Source organism: Myotis myotis, unplaced genomic scaffold, assembly GCF_014108235.1.
Source record: "Myotis myotis isolate mMyoMyo1 unplaced genomic scaffold, mMyoMyo1.p scaffold_m19_p_1, whole genome shotgun sequence".
NCBI classification, from domain to species: Eukaryota; Metazoa; Chordata; class Mammalia; order Chiroptera; family Vespertilionidae; genus Myotis; species Myotis myotis.
Window position 1 is genome coordinate 179,640,504 of NW_023416313.1, and position 17,818 is coordinate 179,658,321.

At 43.3% G+C, this 17,818-nt stretch overlaps 1 protein-coding gene across 9 annotated transcripts in view; it reads right to left on the minus strand.

Annotated features, from left to right (window-relative positions):
- CSNK1G1 (casein kinase 1 gamma 1) overlaps positions 1-15,029 on the minus strand; it is a 159,037-nt gene extending 144,008 nt beyond the window's left edge. For 3 of the 9 annotated variants that reach the window (XR_004966851.1, XM_036304350.1, XM_036304318.1), the window contains exon 1: positions 14,744-15,029. The gene's annotated coding sequence lies outside the window, so the exon portion shown is untranslated. Of the gene's footprint in view, positions 1-14,277; positions 14,578-14,743 lie in introns of those variants that run through there. The other 6 variants (XR_004966863.1, XM_036304359.1, XM_036304369.1 and 3 more) reach the window with 4 other exon arrangements.
- Positions 15,030-17,818: the final 2,789 nt, after the last annotated feature.

Sequence of the window (17,818 nt, forward strand, 5' to 3'; positions counted from 1 at the left end):
AAAAGCAAACATAATCCACCAGACATGGAGCTACTAAACCATTTTTACATCATATCCTAGATGACCAGAATATTTGGATGTCACAATACAAATTAAGGTTAAGCCCTAGTTGGTTTGGCTCAGTGGACAGAAGGCCTGCAGACTGAAAGGTCCTGGGTTCGATTCCAATTAAGGGCACATGCCCAGGTTGCAGGCTCGATCCCCAGTAGGGGGCATGCAGGAGGCAGCTGATCAATGATGTATTCTCTTATCATTGATGTTTCTATCTCCCTCTCCCTTTCCTTTCCTCTTTGAAATCAATAAAAATATATTTTTAAAAAAGATACTTTGGAATAACAAAGGGTGTCCCTATAAGTCCAGGATAGGACAGTTATAAAGCCAACTGAAAGTGGATTCTAGCTAATAATTACTACTTAGGCTATGTAAAAAGTAGTGTATCAGGACAGCATTTTATTGCCATTATAATAGATATTCCCACTCTGTGAGTCAGAATTGGAAATGATCAGGCAACTATAGCAGTACCCATGTACTCTTCCTACTAAACCTCTGCCAGGTCAAGCTTCTGGATTGCTTCTTACAAGTGTAATAAGCACACACTGGAGCTCTGGCCAAGAAATCTGTATAGCTGAAACCATGAGTGACAATAAAATGTAAGTGGCAAAGGACCTTAATTTTAGTGATGGTTCAAAAATTCTGAATTTAGATCCCCTTTACCACCTGCTACTGTCGTATGGTCGGTACCACATTTAGCTCACACTTCCTAATCTCAAAGAATTAGGCACCTATCAGTTAACACTTAATGACCTAATATCAATCTTTTTGAAAGGGAAACTCAAGACTCTAAATAATGCTTCTAATTACATCTAAGAATGTTAGGAACATCTCTTTTCAAAACCAGCCCCACAAATCATTTTATTCATTTTAGTTTCTTTTAAAAATATGCCTGGGCCCGGCCAATGTGGCTCAGTGGTTGAGCTTGAGTGTTGACCCATGAACCAAGAAGTCACTGGTTCAGTTCCCAGTCAGGGCACATGCCTAGGTTGGGGGCTCGATCCCCAGTGGGGGGCATGCAGGCGGCAGCTGATTGATGTTTCTCTCTCTATCCCTCTCCCTTCCTCTCTCTCTCTAAAAATCAGTAAGAACATATATATTTTTTAAATGCCTGGGTTGGAGAGGGAGAGATGAACTGGCAGAGCCCAGAGGATTTTTAGGGCAGTGAAAATACTCTATATATTATAATGATAAATAAGTGTTATCATATTTTTTAAACCCATAGAATATACAACACAAAAACTGAACCCTAAGTTAAATTATGAACTTTGGGTGATTATGTGTCAATTAAGAAACATACTGGGGTCGGGGGTAAAAAAAAAGAAAGAAACATACCACTCTGGTGATGCTGAAAATGAGAGAGGATGCCCTGCCCATTGTGGCTCAGTTGGCTGCCCATTATCCCATGCATCGAAAGGTTGATGGTGCCAAAACCAGTTTGGCTCGGTGGATAGAGCATCGGCCTGCGGACTCAATGGTCCCAGGTTCGATTCCGGTCAGGGGCGTGTGCCTTGGTTGCGAGCACATCCCCAGTAGGAGATGTGCAGGAGGCAGCTGGTCGATGTTTCTCTCTCATCGATGTTTCTAGCTCTCTATCCCTCCCCCTTCCTCTCTGTAAAAAAATCAATAAAAATATATTAAAAAAAAAAAAAAAAAAAAGGTTGATGGTTTGATTCCAGGTCATAGTACATGTCTGAATTGTGGGCTCAATCCCCGATAGAGGGCGTGCAGGAGGCAGCCGATTGATATTGTGCTTGCACATTGATGTTTCTCTTTCCCCCCTCTCCCTTCCTCCCCCTCTAAAAATCAATTAAAAATGTTAAAAAAAGAAAAGGAAGGAAGGAAAGGAGGGAGGGAGGGAATGAGGGAGAGCTATGCATGTATGGCAACAGAGGGTATACAGGAAATCTCTGTACCTTCCTTTTAATTTTGCTGTGAACCCAAAACTACTCTAAAAAAACGTAACAAAAGACAACACAAAGCATTTTTTCAAATGTTTTTGGAATAGAAAATATTTTTATAAACAATTGAACATCCCTGTGCACAGATAAACTCCTTAAAACTTTCACAAAAATTAACTCAAAATGTATCTTACAACTCAATGTGACATGCAAAACTATGAAAATTCTTGAAGATAACATAAGAAAAAATCTATGTGATCTTGGGTTTGGCACTGAGTTTTTAGATACACCAAAGTATGCTCAATGAAAGAAAAACTTGTTAAGTATATTTGTGTGTGTGTGTGTGTGTGTGTGTGTGTGTGCGTTTCTTTTAAAATGTGTTTTCATTGATTTTTAGAGAGAGAAGAAGGGAAAGGGATAAAGAGATAGGAACACTGAAGAGAGAGAAACATCATTGATCAGCTACCTCCTGCACGCCCCTTCCAAGGATGGAGCCCACAACCCAGGCACGTGCTCTGCCAGGAATCAAACTTCGACCTCTTGGTTCCTGGGTGGCACTCAACCCGAGCCACACTGGCTGGGCAAAATTTGTTAAATTCATTAAAGTTAAAAACATCTGTACTATGAAAGTCATTGTTAAGAGAATAAAGACACAAGACACAAATTGGAAGAAAATATTTGCAAAACACATATCTGATGAAGAATTTGTATCCAAAATATACAAAAAACACTTAAAATTCAATAATAAGAAAACAAACCACCCAATTTAATAAGAGGCAAAAGATCTGAACAGACGTCTCACCAAAGATATATAGATGATGGCAAATCCTATATAATAAAGAGGTAATATGCAAATTGACCCTCACTCCATCACGCCATCACAAGATGGCTGCACCCACAGGGGAGGCAGGGTTCCCATAACGAGCGATAAGCAGGGACCTGAGGCTGTCCCCCCTGCCTGGTGGGGTTTGTTGGGGAACCTCATGCCACACTCCCTGCCTGGCAGGACTTGAAGGGGAACCTCAGGGCTTGACGGGGGACCTTAGGCCACGCCCCCCGGCGCCAGGCCAGGGGACCTCAGGCCACTCCCCCTGCCCTGGGTCCGGGGACCTGAGGCTACACCCCCTACCCCAGCGCCAGGCTGGGGACCTTAGGCCACACCCCTTGCCCCAGCGCTGGGCCGGGGGACCTAAGGGTGCACCGGGGGACCTTAGGCTGTGCCCCTTGCCCAGTGGGACTTGATGGGGGACCTGAGGCTGTACCCCCCCACCCAACAGGGCTTGACAGGGGCCCTGAGGCTGCACCCCCAACCCAGCGGGGCTTGACGGGGGACCTGAGGCTGCACCCCCTGCTCGATGGGGCTTGACGGGAGTGGGGCCGGCCGGGTCTGGATATCGCCCAATGGAGGTGGAGTCAGCTGGGTCTCACGCAATTTCAAGGTGCACACAGGTGGGCAGGGACTTGACTCTGAGTCCCGCAGCGTGCCCCAGACTCTGACAGGAGGAAGATTTTCATATACATTTTACCAACTTTCTTTCATCTCTGACACTTCTATTATAGAGAAAGGGCAAATAGCAATATTAACATATTTCCTCTAATTAATACCCTTTTAATGTGCATGAATTTCGTGCACCAGGCATAGTAAGCATATGAAAAGGTACTCAACATTGTATGTCATTACGATATTGCAAATTAAAATACCTATTAGAATGGATAAAGTACATGAAACTGATAATACCAAATAATGGCAGGGTTGTGAGCAACAGGAATGCTCATTCATTGCTGATGGGAATGCAAAATGGTATAAATACTTTGGAAGACAGTTTGACAGTTTCCTACAAAATTAAACATGGTCCTTCCATAAGATCTTGCAATCACACTGCTAGGCATTTACTCAAAGGAGTTGAAAGCATAGGTTTACATAAAACCCAGCACATGCATGTTTATAGCAGCTTTATTCATAATCTCTAAAAAAATGGAAGAGTCAAGATGTCCTTCAATAGGTGAAGGGATAAACAACTGTGGTACATCCATATAATGGAAAATTTTCCTATCTAATAAAAGAGAAACATGGTAATTAGCCATACCTCCGCTACCCTTCCCATTGGCTAATCAGGGTGATATGCAAATTAACTGCCAGCCAAGATGGCGGCCAGCAGCCAGGCACCTTGAAGCGAACATGAGGCTTGCTTGCTTCAGTGACGGAGGACTCCAACGTTCCCCGCCTGCCGCTGCCAGCCTCTGAGCTTGCAGTCTGAAACATTGTTACAAATATAGAAGCTAAACAAAACCCCAGAAACCTGCTTTCAGCCAGCCGGGATCTCAGAGTTGGAGTTGAAACAGTGTTTCGATTATAGAACCCAAACAAACCAGATACCTGCTTTCAGCAGCTGAGGCCTAAGAGCTGGAGCCAAGCCTCAGAGCTAAAGCTGGCCCAGAATTTAAAAAAAAGGAAAAAAAGGAGTGGTTGGGAGCTTCACTCACCCGCCAGACTGAAAAAAGCCCTCAGCCCCTCACCCAGACTTGCCAGGCACCCCAGTGGAAACCCCCACCCTGAAGGGTGTGTGACCAGCTGCAAACAGCCATCAGCCCCTCACCCAGGCTGGCCAGGCACCCCAGTGGGGACCCCCACCCTGATCCAGGACACCCTTCAGGGCAAACCAGCCGGCCCCCACCCATGCACCAGGCCTCTATCCTATATAGTAAAAGGGTAATATGCCTCCCAGCACCGGGATCAGCGGAGCCGCTAGGCCTCCCGGCACTGGGATCAGTGTGACAGGGGGCAGCACCCAAACCCCGTGATCGCCCTACGGCTCTGTGTGTGACAGGGGGCGGGGCCACAACCTCCCTATCCGCCCTGCTCTGTTCGTGACAGGGGAAGGCACCCCAACCCCCTGATCAGCCCTGCTCTGTGCCTGATAGGGGGGAGCTCCCCAACCCCCTGATCGGCCCTGCTCTGTGTGTGACAGGGTGTGGCGCCCCAGCCCCCCCCGCCCCCCACGGGCCCTGCTGTGTGTGTGATGGGGTAGAGCCATAACCTCCCCATCGGCCCTGCCCTGAGTGTGACAGGGTGTGGCGCCCCAACCCCCTGATCCGCCCTGCTCTGTGTGTGACAGGCGGTGGTGCCCAAAATCCCCTATCGGCCCTACTCTGTGAGTGACAGGGGGAGCTCCTCAACCCCCTGATCGGCCCTGCTCTGTGTGTGACAGGGGGGAGCTCCCCAACCCTGATCGACCCTGCTCTGTGCATGACAGGGTACAGAGCCCCAACCCCCCTGATGGGCCCTGCTCTGTGCGTGACAGGGGGCAGCGCCCCAACCCCCTGATTGGCCCTGCTCTGTGTGTGACAGGGGGTGGCGCCGCAACCTCCCCATCGACCCTGCCTTGAGTGTGACAGGGGGCGGTGCCCCAACCCCCAAATCGGCCCTACCCTGAGCGTCACTGAGGGTGTCATCGCAAGCTCCCGATCCGCCCTGCTCTGTGCATGACAGGGGGCGGTGCCCCAACTCCCCTATCAGCCCTGCTGAGCCCGACCAGGGGCTGCACCTAGGGATTGGGCCTGCCCTCTGCCACCCGGGAGCGGGCCTAAGCCAGCAGGTCGTTATCTCCCTAGGGGTCCCAGACTGCGAGAGGGCACAGGCCGGGCTGAGGGACCCACCTTCCCCCCCCAACCCAGTGCACAAATTTTTGTGCACCGGGCCTCTAGTTCAGCAATAAAAGAAAATGAGCTATCAAGCCACAAATAGAAGAAACTTAAAAGCATATTATTAACTGAAAGAAACCAGTCTGCATATTATATGATCCCAACGCTATGAAATTTTGGAAAAGGCAAGACTATATAGTGACAGTAAAAAGGTCAGTAGTTGCCAGGGATTCTGGGGGAAGGAAAGGAGGGATGAATAGGTAAAACAGAATTTTTAGGGTGGTAAAATTATTCAGTATGAAATTGTATGATAGAAATTATTATTATGCATTTGTTAAAACCCACAGAACTATACAACACAAAGAGTAAACCTTAATGAAAACTATGGATTATAGTTAATAATAATGTATCAATATAGTAACTAATGTACCACACTAATACAAAATGTTACTAATAGAGGAAATAGGGAGGGAGGATATATAGATATGAGAAATATTGAACTCTACCTGCTCAATTATTCCATAATTCTAAAACTGTTTAAATAAATAAAGGTCGATTTTTTTGAATTGGGCATCCACAATCTTGAAACTAGAATTTATAGAAATTCTCATCAGCGAAAAAAGAAACTGACTTTAAATAAAACCAAATTTTGCCCTAACCGGTTTGGCTCAGTGGATAGAGTGTCGGCCTGCGGACTGAAGGGTTCCAGGTTCGATTCTGGTCAAGGGCATGTAACTTGGTTGCGGGCACATCCCCAGTAGGGAGTGTGCAGGAGGCAGCTGATCGATGTTTCTCTCTCATTGATGTTTCTAACTCTCTATTCCTCTCCCCTCCTCTCTGTAAAAAATCAATAAAATATATATTTTTAAAAATTGCAAAAAAATAAAAAAATATTTTTTAAAAACACCAAATTTTAATTTTAATAAATTTAAATAAAAATATTTTACCTTTAATCCCCTTGCCTTTTTCCTGGCATTGGCCATATTGGTCATATCCCTGCTCACTAACACCGACATCAGAGAGTGACAGCTAGGAAATGGAGAAGTTACCCAGCTGGGAAGCTGCTTGATCAGTCATGGTTAGCAATTGAGCCTTAAGAACTAATGAGATCTGGTGACTATCATGGACACTCAAGCACACACACAAACACACACAACTTAAAACATTTCCACATCATTCATTAATGCCAACAAATTATAGTTATAAATTTATCAAGAGGGATGTAAAGGTATGGTACTTTCATTCAGAGGCTCAAGTCCTCAACACCTCTTTTTGTCTGTTCAAGAGTTAGAATGGCCTGGCCAGTTTGAGCGCTGGCCCATGAACCAAGAGGTTACCGGTTTGATTCCTGGTCAGGTCATATGCCCAGGTTGGGGGCTCAATCCCCAGTGGGGGGCATGCAAGAAGCATCTGTGTGATGTTGATGTTTCTCATCAATGTTTCTTACCCCCTCCCTCTCCCTTCCTCTCTCTAAAATCAATAAAAACATATTTTTTAAAAAAGAGTTAGAATGCTGCTATTCCTTAGAAATTTATGCGGCATTTTGATAGGCTTACCCAGCACCCACAGGTGTTGCAGCAAGTTCTTTTTGATGGCAAGGGCAATGGTTACCTGTTCACTCAGCTTCTCTGGCAAAGGCAAAAATCCAAGAGAATATCCCTTTCCCCAGTATGTCAATGCCTCCATTGTGATGGGTGAGCTATTATTGAAGAACAATTCCCATCCCTGACACCCCAGGTCCTACCATAACTACACTACCCACTCAGCGTCTCTAGACAACTAACAGACTACAGTGGTGTAGAGGCAGGGTAGTCTATATGTTTTCCTATGTCATCAGAATACTCCTGCTGAAATCAAAGGATGGCTTTCTTCTGTCCAGATGGCTCTCTGTTCGGTCCATTTTTGTGATACCACACCAGTTCTACTTAAAGTTTCTCAAAGATACCTGGGTTTTTAGGTTCCATGTTTGATGTCAACTACTGTAACACAAACAAGTAATGGTCTTTTCCAGCTCAGTAAACCCAAAGCCTGACCTCAAAATTTATCAAGATTCAAACTGAAACCCTGACCGGTTTGGCTCAGTGGACAGAGCACCGGCCTGTGGAGTGAAGGGTCCCAGGTTCAATTCTGGTCAAGGGCATGTACCTTGGTTGCGGGTACATCCCCAGTGGGGAGTGTGCAGGAGGCAGCTGAATCTATGTTTCTCACTCATCGACGTTTCTAACTCTCTATCCTTCTCCCTCTCCCTTCCTCTCGGTAAAAAAATCAATAAAATATATATATTTTTAAAAGATATATCTTTAAAAAGAAAAAAGATTCAAACTGAAAAGTGACAAGAATGTGCCCTATGAACTGTTATGGAATAGCAACTGGCATAGGTAAGGCAAAACTCACTACTAAAAGACTAAGTGGACTTATCACTAAATAAAAAATCTCCAGTAGAAGCTCCTCTTCTGATTGTGACATCAAAGGGAAAAATTTTTCTGTATCTCCATAATCCATTTTCTTAGCAACTTCCACCAGGAGTGGACTATGGTTAAGCACTACTGACAAGAATAGTTTATTAAGGAGCATTTGGAATCTTGCTCTCTGGCATATGTCCTCAGTTTGGCTCAAATAAACTCACAAAAATTTATCTAAAAAGGAAAAGAATGGTTTATTAAGTGAATGATGACAAAGATATATGATGCTACCTAATGTTCACATAGTCTGAAAAAAACAATTACTTTTAACCAATGTCTGTGAACTTTGTGTAACTCAGTATAAAAATGCAGATTCTTTGACTTTTGTGTTCACTGATATAGCTGAAATTACATAACCTAAATCAGAGGATTTTTATTTTTGAAAAATAATCTGATGAATTCAAAGCCACAAAACATGAAAGGGTGAGAGAATAAGAAATCTGAAACAGATGGCATCTAATTTTTTTTCCTGAGTCCATCCTGAACACAATCCCAATAATGTCAAAATCCAATTTAGCTCTCCAAATAAGTAAATCTCCCAAACTGAAAATGGTAATTCTGCTCTGATTGGTGCTGTCCAGTGGTTAGGGCGTTAGCCCCCACATTGAAGGGTCACAGGTTCAATTTCCAGTCAAGGGTTCAAACCTCAATTTTGGGTTCGTTCTCCAGCCCCAGTGGGGGAGGGGGTGTGTGCAGGAGGCAGCTAACACATGTGTCTCTCTCACATCAATGTTTCTCTCTCTCTCTCTCCCCCTCCTCCTCTCTCCCTCTCTTCTACTCTCTCTCAAAAAATGAATGGAAAAAATATCCTTGGGTGAGGATTAACCAAAAAAAGAAGAAGAAAAGAAAGAAAACGGTAATTCTGCCCTGGCCAAGGAGCTCAGTTGGTTAGAGCGTTGTCCCCAGTGAGATCCCAGGACAGGGCACATACAAGAAGCAACCAATAAATGCATAAATAAGTGGAGCAACAATGTTTCTCTCTTTCTTTCTATCCCTCTCATTACCCCTTTCCTCTAAACATCAATAAAAAAGAAAATGGTAATTCTGAAATAAACTTATTCTTTTTTTCCTCCCAGCTTAAATTTTTTATATTAGGCAGAAATGAGTACAGAGAAGTTACATGTTTAAAAAAATATCATTCCAAGACCATTATAAACTGATCTGATCGATGTTTCTCTCTCATCAATGTTTCTAACTCTCTATCCCACTCCCTTCCTCTCTGTTAAAAATCAATAAAATATATTAAAAAAAAAATAGATAGAGGCAGAGCAGCATCGAACAGACTGTCAAACTACAGCGGGAAGGCCAGGGAGGGTTGCGGGGGGGGGGGGGGGCCTAGTGGTGGTGATAAGAGATCAACCGAAGGACTTGTGTGCATGCATATAAGCATAACCAATGGACACAAGACACTGGGGGGTAGGGGAAGCCGGGGGAATGTCAAGGGGGGAAAAAAAGAGACATATGTAATGCTCTTTGTAATACTTTAAGCAATAAAAAAAAAATATATCATTCTAGCCATAGCTGGTTTTGCTCAGTGGACAGAGTGTCCATCTTTGCTCAGTGGATAGAGTATCCACCTGCGGACTGAAGGGTCCTTGGTTTGATTCTGGTCAAAGGCACAAGCCCAGATTGTGGGCTTGATCCCCAGTAGTGGGCATGTAGGAGGCAGCCAATGAATGATTCTTCCTCATTATCGATGTTTCTCTCTCTCTCTCTCTCTCTCTCTCTCTCTCTCTCTCTCTCTCCCCTTCCTCTCTGAAATAAATAAATAATAAATATAAAAATTATCATTCCACAAATTCTAAAGTTCTTTCATGAAACTCTACTTTTATTTATCTGAAGCCACTGAAGCAGTTTCTATCAAATTGGTGATATTAAAATCTGTCTATGATATCAGCTCTTTTTTTCTGGATACGATTATCTTCATTACAAAAGTTCACATTTTTCAAAAAAAAAAAGCTTTCAAATAACAAGCTCTGGAAGAATACTCATTTGGTTTGAGTAAAGCACTACCTGGAATTTTAAAAACATTTACACAGTAACTTTCATTCCTGATTTGACAGCATCAATAAAATTAGCTGTATGTGCTTTGTTCATTATTTGAATCTAGTATATGGTATATAAACCTTCCCAATTTTTCCTAAAGCTTTCTGAGCTCATCCAAGGAATGGATATTAAAGGAGTCATTTTTAGATTTCCTGACAAGCAAATTCCATAACTGACAACTGCAAAGATTCCTGGAACAGCCACATACTTTGAGTGGAAAAGGTCACTGAGAAAAGTATCATCTCTAACAATTTCTATTGTTGCCTACAATTTAGATAGATCTTTTTACTCTAACAGCTAATATCCTCTTATAATACTATAAACTAACAAATGGTTTATGAAAGTTTTATGAGAAGAGTGGAAAATAGGAGTTCCTGATATCTTTACCAACAAAGCAAGATAATACTGCCTCAAATTTTAGATTCAAAAGATGATGAAAAAAATTATCCAGGAAAACATAGCTAAAAGCTTAAAGATACACTAAAAACTTTACACTCTTTAAAGGGGCATTCACGAAGTTGAATAATCTTACAAAAAGCTACAACTACCAAAAATATAATTTCAACATTTTTTTTAAAAAAGGGTATGGAGCCCGGCTGGTGTGGGTCAGTGGTTGAATGTCAACTTATGAACCAAGAGATCCCTGGTTCAATTCCCAGGCAGGGTATATGCCTGGGTTTTGGACTCAATCCCCAATAGGGGGTGTGTAAGAGGCAGCAGATGGATGTTTCTCATCGATGTTTCTATCTCTCTGTATCTCCCTCTTTAAAATCAATACATTTTTTTTAAAAAGGTATAAATACTTTATGAATAATTTTAAATATATCCATCCATTTATCAATGTGACCAATATTTATTGCTAATTATATAGATTCAGTGGTGGGTAAAATTTAAAATAAGTATTTCTACCTCAAGGAGCATTCAGTATAGTTGGTGACTTTTATCAGAGTTTTTATATATATTTTTTACACACAAAAAACTATTACTAAAGTAAGTAATTATTACTTAATTTCTATCTTTTGTGTATAAAGTACATTTAAAAATTAAGAAGTACAGCCCAGCCAGCATGGCTCAGTGGTTGCGTGTCAACCTATGAACCAGGAGGTCACGGTTCCATTCCCAACCAAGGCACATGCCTGGGTTTCGGGCTCGATCCCCAGTGTGGGGTGTGCAGGAGGTAGTGATCAATGATTCTCTCTCATAATTGATGTTTCTTCTCTCTCCCTCTCCCTTCCTACTTGAAATCAATAAAAATATTTTTTTTTTTAATTAAAAAGTTCAGCCCTACAGGTTTGGCTCAGACTAAAGGGTCCTGGGTTTGATTCCACTCAAGGGGATATACCACATGCAGGAGGCAACCAATCGATGTGTCTCTCTCACATCAATGTTCTCTCTCTCTGTCTCCCCCCACCCTTCTACTCTCTCTAAAAATCAATGGAAAAATATCCTCTGGTGAGGATTAACAACAACAACAACAAAATTAAAAAGTATGAACTAGCCCTAACCGGTTTGGCTCAATGGATAGAGCGTCAGCCTGTGGACTCAATGGTCCCAGGTTCGATATCGGTCAAGGGCATGTACCTTGGTTGCGGGCACATACCCAATAGGGAATGTGCAGGAGGCAGCTGATCGATGTTTCTCTCTCATCAATGTTTCTAACTCTCTATCCCTCTCCCTTCCTCTCTGTAAAAAAACCAATAAAATATATACATTTTTAAAAAGTATGAACTACATGTTACATCACAAAGCAAACTATATTAGCTGAAAATATGACATATAACAGGTAACATATAATTATCATTTTAAAACCATAAAAGAAACAAATTATAAAGACTTCATGTTCCTGAGATTTATTTCTATACTAGAGGCCCAGTGCATGAAATTCATGCACTGGGGGGGAGGGGTTCCCCAGCCTGGCCTGTGCCCTCTCACAGTACGGGAGCCCTGCAATAGATCGCCCCAAAGAGGTAGGCCCCACCCACCCATCCGGGGCTCCTCGATGGATTGCCCCAAAGAGGTAGGCAGGAGCCGGGGTCCCGCCTCCGCGTCATGCATGCAGAGTCAAGTCCCCGCCCACCCGTGCGCGCCTTGCCGTGCACGCAGCCCTGCCCACCCGTGTGCACCGGCTGCGCACGCAGCTTTCTAGTAATGAACTGTGACGGCATGAGAGCATGATCACCATTTGCATATTAGCTCTTTATTATATAGGATTATCATCACGACTGACTTAAAGGCAGAATTTCATCCCATTTTCATTTATTTTACAGATTATACATATAAGAATTGTGTAAATTTTGCTAATAGTTTAAATCTAATTAAGATGAGTCACAACACTAATGTTAATTTTAATCTTAAATTACAACTTTCTATTTTATGTCCCAATTTAATTCTCTTCAGAGACAGGGGATGTTGACTGAAATTTACATAAATTACTTTGTTGTTGTTATTAATCCCCACCTGAGGATATTTTCCCATTGATTCTTAGAGAGAAAGGGAGAGACAAAGAGAGAAACATCAATATGAGAGAGACACATCTATTGATTGCCTCCTGCACACAACATGACCTGATTCACTGGGGAGGGTGGGAGGAATCCAGTCTGTAACCCAGGTAGGTGCCCTTGACTTGAATCAAACCCTGGACCCGTCAGTCCAAGGGCAGATGCCCAAATCAGCTAGCTCAGCGGTTCTCAACCTGTGGGTCGCGACCATCGGAAAACACATATAGCATATCAGATATTTACATTACGATGCATAACAGTAGCAAAATTACAGTTATGAAGTAGCAACGAAAATAACTTTATGGTTGGGGTCACCACAACATGAGGAACTATATTAAAGGGTTGCAGCATTAGGAAGGTTGAGAACCACTGGGCTAGGGCATAAATTACTTTTTAAATGTTTTATTTTTAAATAGATTTTTATTGATTTCAGAGAGGAAGGGAGAGGGAGAGAGAATCATTGATCAGTTGTCTCCTGCATGACCCCCCTGGGGATGGAGCCAGCAACCTGGGCATGTGCCCTTGAGAGAAATGGAACCCGGGACCCTTTAGTCCACAGGCTGTTGCTCTATCCACTGAGCCAAACCAGCCAGGGCTTAAATGTTTTTCCTATCAATCCATACTATATACAACACAAATCTGAGAAAACCTTTGAAACATTATTGGTATTTTGAATAAATGCGCATATTCTACTTTGTTTTTAAGAGTTAAGAAACTACTGGTAGCTGAATTTCACGCTACTTGTAGTCAATTTCTCTAAGTCACTGAAAGTCTTGTTGTATATATGTTTTTAAATATTATTATCCAATTCCCTTCCTATCTCGAGCCTTATTCCACAAAACTGGGCTACCTTGACTGTGTAAGATGAATGATAATTCATCTTTCAATTAGAAGGTGATTCCATTTAAAGTGGACTATTATTTACGTATATCACCCCCTTACAATACTGGTAAGAATTTTAACTCATTGTATTTATGAAGAAAATAAATCTCTGGTAGGTTCCATGACTTGCCCAAGATCAACAACTAGCCAATGGCAGGTTGGGTTCAATCCCAGATTTACCTACCTCAAAGCCAAAACTTCCCCTGGACCACAATTATCTCCTTAAAAGATTAAGAGACAGGCTCAAAAGCAGACAATCCTGTCTCTCTGAACTTATCTATTCTAAGGCATCACCACACAGTACTTACCAGTCGGCCACTGATTGAAATAAAAATGAAGAGCTTCGTTCTGCTTCATTTAAACTAGGGCAGGCTTACTGGCAGGTTAAAAAAAAAAAAAGAGGGTGGAAAAGGCTTGCCTCAACATGTCTCTCCTAGACCTCTATTCTATACGGTTCTAGTCTTTTTTTTTTTTTTTTTTTTTTTATAAACACCAATATCTACCAAACAAGACTATGCCGGACTAGCCTATAGTTCGGTGCTTTTCAGAATTGCACTTTTCTAAGATAACTTATACGATTTAATATAGAACTAAGAGACATTGTTGAATATGTTATTCCAGCACTTTTCAAACATTTGAAATATCATTTAGAGGCGACAAACCCAGTTCCACTCTCTTTTACGCTGTGATGCCGCCCACTTGGGGGGTACCGCTCCCGTGCGACGCAGGGACACGAGCAATAAAGGAAGAAGCGGGGGACGCACACGGAAGTCGGGTGGAGGGAGGTCTCCTTACCCACTCTTCGGCCCTAGCTCGGTCAAGGGCGGCTCCCCACGGTGTCCAGCCGAGTCACAATCCCCCAAAACCTCAAAACCGGGCTAGGTCCCAGCGGGGTGGACAGGGAAAGCAGGCAATGGGAGCTTTGGATTGCCCCAACCACCCTGCCCAGATCTATGCCCTCCTTTTGGCTCCGGAGAACGCTCCCCCTTTCAGAGCGAGTCCTCCAGGTGGCAAACTCCCCGTCCACACGGCAGAAGTCTTCTGCATCCAAAGGGAGCCTCCTCCGCAACGTTCACCCAGCCACCCGAAACTCTCCGCCCGCGGTTTCCACCAGCCCCTCCTCTCCACCCCCGCAACCTCCACAGACACCAGCGCCGGCCTGCGCCCCACCCAGCATCTCGGCGTCCCCCTTCCCGACCCGGAGAACGCGGCCCGCCCCCCTCCCCCCGCAACCAGTCCCCACAAACACACACACACCCACCTCAGGCTCCGACCTCCGGGACCCCGTCGAAGCCGGAGCGAGTACCTGGTCCGGTGGTGCTCCGGGGATCACAAGGGGCCGGCGCGGTCCCCTCCCAGAGGCGACGAGCGCTTCGGTACCCACCCACGGTGGTAGCTTCTCTCTTTCCCAGGAAGCGGAGGGAGGAGAGGTGTGGGAGGGGAGGGGGAAGGCGAGGAGCCGAGGGGCGACAGGAGCCGAGCCGGAACCACTAACGCTGGCCCCACCCTCAGCCTGGCGCAGAGCAGCCGGGCGCTCTAGGTAGGACACACTTCAAGCAGTCAGCGAGAAACTGACACAACCACTTCCGGGTCACCCCACTACTGCCCCTCCTTAGCAACCGCGTGGGGTTGCTAAGCGGAAGTGCCTCAAAAGCACCCCCATTTCTTCTGTTACTATCAGGAGGTAGCTAGAAGCGTGTACTCTCCTTTGACAACACCCTTCTACCTTCTGCTCCTGGTCTTAGAGCACACGCTTCACAGCCGGAGTCACAAAGCCCATCTTGCTTTTCCCTTAAGCTGTGCCCACGCCTCCACCCCTACCCCCGAGAAACTATGAACACCTGCTTCCTCCCACCCTGAGTCCCAGGCCACCCATTGCTCTCTCTCCCCCCCCCCCCCCCCTTGTGGGAGTTCTCTTTTCTGGCAGTTTAGCAAGCATCCCCCTCTTGTGGATTTTCAGTTGTGTTTCAATTGGGCTTTTAAAATCTTCAATGTTATGAAAGTTTTCTCATGTACTTCATTCTCCTTTGACAGCCTCATAGGGAATGGTAAGTTTTGTCTTTGTCTTTCACCCTAACCGGTTTAGCTCAGTGGATAGAGTGTGTCGGCCTTCGGACTGAAGGATCTGGGGTTCCATTCAGGTCAAAGGACACTACTGCAAGCTCTCAGGAGGCAACCAATCCCTGTGTCTCTCACATTGATGTTTCCCTCTGTGTGTCTCTCCCTCTCCCTTCCACTCTCTAAAAATCAATGGGAAAAATATCTTCGGATGAGGATTAACAAAAAATAAAAAATAAAATGTCAGTAGTAGGTTGTTTAATTAATCTAAAACATTACAACCCTTCTCATGGACATGCATACATGTGGAAGTACACACGCACACACACAATTCAAATAGAATCTGAGGACATCCAGTAATTAATTGTTCTTTAAAAAATCTGGCTGTGACAAGTGACAAACCATTACCATGACAAAATAGAACTTGATATTTTAATTGCCAATAGATTTTTTTTAATGTGTGTTTTTTGTTTTTTTTTAAATATATTTTATTGATTTTTTACAGAGAGGAAGGGAGAGAGATAGAGAGTTAGAAACAGCGATCAGCTGCTTCCTGCACATCCCCCACCGGGGACGTGCCCGCAACCCAGATACATGCCCTTGACCGGAATCGAACCTAGGACCCTTCAGTCCGCAGGCCGACGCTCTATCCACTGAGCCAAACCAATTTCGGCGCCAATAGGTTTATTTTTAAAAATTAAATTAAAAAAGTAAAACTATGGCCGAACCGGTTTGGCTCAGTGGATAGGGCTTCGGCCTGAGGACTGGAGGGTCCCGGGTTCGATTCCGGTCAAGGGCATGTGCCTTGGTTGCAGGCACATCCCCAGTGGGGGGCGTGCAGGAGTCAGCTGATACATCTCTCTCATCGATGTTTCTAACTCTCTGTCCCTCTCCCTTCTTCTCTGTAAAAAAATCAATAAAATATTTTTAAAAAATAAAAATAAAAAAGTAAAACTATGAGCCCAATGAACAATGACTTATCTAAAAGTACAGTGGACTACATGTCTTTAAAAATTTTTAAACATTATGGCAAATGTGTCCTACAGAAATGTTTTATCGAGAACAATTAATAGTTAAGATTAAATGTGGTAATTTAGGCCAATATAGAAATGCAAATTCCTATGCAACATCTATTTTTCCCATTGCCTGAAGAAATATGACAGTATTTATTTAGATCCTCTCTTCATAGTTTTATTAGTAGTAGTCACTTTTTTATAGGTTTGTAACTGGCTTGACTCCTAAATAGTCACATGACTTCTATTATTCTATCATTTTCAGTGTAGTCATTGTTTAGAGGCCTCTGAAGATAAAGAGCACAACCCACACCTAAAATTAGCTAGGTGAGTTTAACTACACTTACAGGACTTTGTGAGCAGTACTATTGGAGTCCATATTTTTTTTTCTTTTTATATTTGTATTGATTTCAGAGAGGAAGGGAGATAGAAACATCAATGATGAACCACTGATTGGTTGCCTCCTGCACATTCCCTATTGGGGATTGAGCCTGCAACCCGGGCATGTGCCCTTGACCAGAATCAAACCCAGAACTCTTCAGTCCACACACCGGCCCTCTATCCACTGATCCAAACCGGCTAGGACAGGAGTCCATATTCTTAATATGAACCATAATTAAGATAGTGCTAGATCTCAATTAGCCTTCAAAGTCAGTACAGTACGTTTATCCTGTAGATATAACCTCCAGGCTTTTCTCAGTTCTTAAAAGCTTTTTTTCCCCCCATTTTTTATTGCTCTTTGTATTAATTTAAGAAAGAATTAGGGTACCTAATGTTTATTTTTGGGAAATATAACTCTGTTATGCAATAATGAATATTTAAATATTCTTAGAGTTCCATTGGCATCTCCAAATATAAAAGATACAAAAACTAAAGTCTAACAATTAATGACTACTTGGATCAGTTTATGTGCCTAAGCAATATACAACACAAAACATAGCCCCTTATACAAGGGACTTAGAGAAACTAACTTAGGATATATGTGACATAAACAATAGAACGTTTAGCAGTAGGAAGAGAAAGCTAAAGATATAACAGCTATCTTTAAGTACTTGAAGGTTGTCATGTGGAAGGAATAACTTGTTCTGTGTTATGTCAAAGACAGAAACAAGAATAGGAAGGGGGAGGGAAGAATAGGAAGAAGAATTGAATAGAATTTTGAATAGAATTCAAAATTTTAACTCATGATATTTTTCACAATTAAGAGTTGCAGCCCTGGTCGGTGTGGCTCAGTTGGTTGAGCATCACCCCATGCACTGAAAAGT